The sequence below is a fragment of the Xyrauchen texanus genome, chromosome 12 (assembly GCF_025860055.1).
Source record: "Xyrauchen texanus isolate HMW12.3.18 chromosome 12, RBS_HiC_50CHRs, whole genome shotgun sequence".
NCBI classification, from domain to species: domain Eukaryota; kingdom Metazoa; phylum Chordata; class Actinopteri; order Cypriniformes; family Catostomidae; genus Xyrauchen; species Xyrauchen texanus.
In genome coordinates this window covers 8011355-8013210 of record NC_068287.1, presented here as the reverse complement: position 1 = coordinate 8013210, position 1856 = coordinate 8011355, and positions in this window count along the sequence as shown.

Below are 1856 nucleotides of genomic sequence, written 5' to 3'. Positions count from 1 at the left end.
TGGTTTTGTATGTTGATGTCAAATATCTAGTTTAAAACCCTCTTAAATTATAATTATTTTTGTGAATTCTATCCTGCTAACTAAACACAATAAAACCATACTGGTGCAGCTATACAATAAATGCAGATTTGAACTGAAAGATTATAATTTGTTCTCTGGACTATGACATTTTCCATAAATATCAGGTCAGGACAAATGTTATACATTTATATAATAGAAAGAATAAATACATGTTTAGGAGAGAACTATACAAAAGCACAATAATAATAATAAAAATAATTGCCGAAAAAAAAAAAAGAAATGTAATACACATCTATTGATTGATTGATGTTAGTAGTAGGGGTTTCTTATATTGGAAAACACTTAAACCATCTTCAATTTGATTCATTTTTCTGAATTCACCTCCACACTAAAATTTCAATATCATCATATTTTTGCTTTAACTGTTTGGGAAATAAACATAATTAAACCACACAACCATGCATTCAAGCAAGAATCAACAATATAATAAAGTTCCATTTTTAACCGAAAGGTTGATCTATGTTCCCAGGACAATTCTATTTTTCAAATGTCAGGTTGGGGCAAGTTCTCACATGCATTTTAAATGTCATACATTCATTTAACATATTAATTAGAATATTTAATAGCATCCCATTTGACATGTTTAGTGTTTTGTGAATTGTTTTTTTATTCATAATTGTTTAATCATGTTAAACTAGATGAAAAGTCTTTAATTGTCAATTTATTAACTGTTTCCATTGCGTCATCTGACACCAGAGTGACAGCATTTATTTTTTATTTTTTCCATCTAGTTCATGTGTGTTTTTGCCTAGAATACACAGTAGTGAGTCCAGTAGCTGTGAACAGATCATTTCCATTTACTCTATATTGATGAAGGCCTGTGTTCTTCTCTACAGGCCCAGTGTGTCTACTGGCAGCGCTCTCTGAGTGCTCCAGCATCATTCCAGCCACACATTCTCCATCGATCCACCGGCCTGATCAAACGCTCATCTGGGGGTCCCAGTGATGTTCTTACATACCCCACCTCCAACACATTTATTAGACTATAATTATCAAAGATAAACTACAACCTTGTTTGGTAGCAGCGCACTTGTACCTTTGTGTCTTTGTTATGATGTGTTCCTTGAGAAACATTCATATTGGTAATGGATTTAATGGCTTCACAGTTCAATAGTGCAATTTTTTAAACTAACAAACAACTGGTTGCAGTCGTGATGTCTGTGTTTCCCAGGAGAGATTGACTAATCGCTTTTTCTGAGGGTCTGGCTGGACTAAATTGAAGGAGGAAAGATTTATGCCTTCCAATGAAGAACTGTTTGATTTGTTCTTCCAAGAGCTCAGAAGATGCAGAGAATGCTGGTCACATGATGGTTACTATTGGTTTATACCTCTGCTAACACAAAAATACCAGAATTTCTATTTTTGAGTGAACTTACACTTTAACTGTGACTCAAGTCTCAGACTCAAGTTTCAATCTATGTGACATGAACCATAGTAATACCATGGTATTCTTGGAAGGGCATCGGTGATGTACTGTAAATACTGTGATACACTAATATAGTTCTGTAGGGCCTAATTTACATGGTATACTTCAAGTACCATGCTATCAACACTGCATGGACTCACAGCATGTGGAGGCTCATGCTACTCTCTGCGATCCACGCACAACTTACAAAGCACTCCATTGAGAGCGAGAACCACTAATCACAACCATGAGGAGGTACCCCATGTGGCTCTACCCTCCCTAGCAACCAGGCCAAGTTGGTTGCTTAGGAGACCTGGCTGGTGTCACTCAGCACGCCCTGGATTCGAACTCGTGACTCCAGGGGTATTAG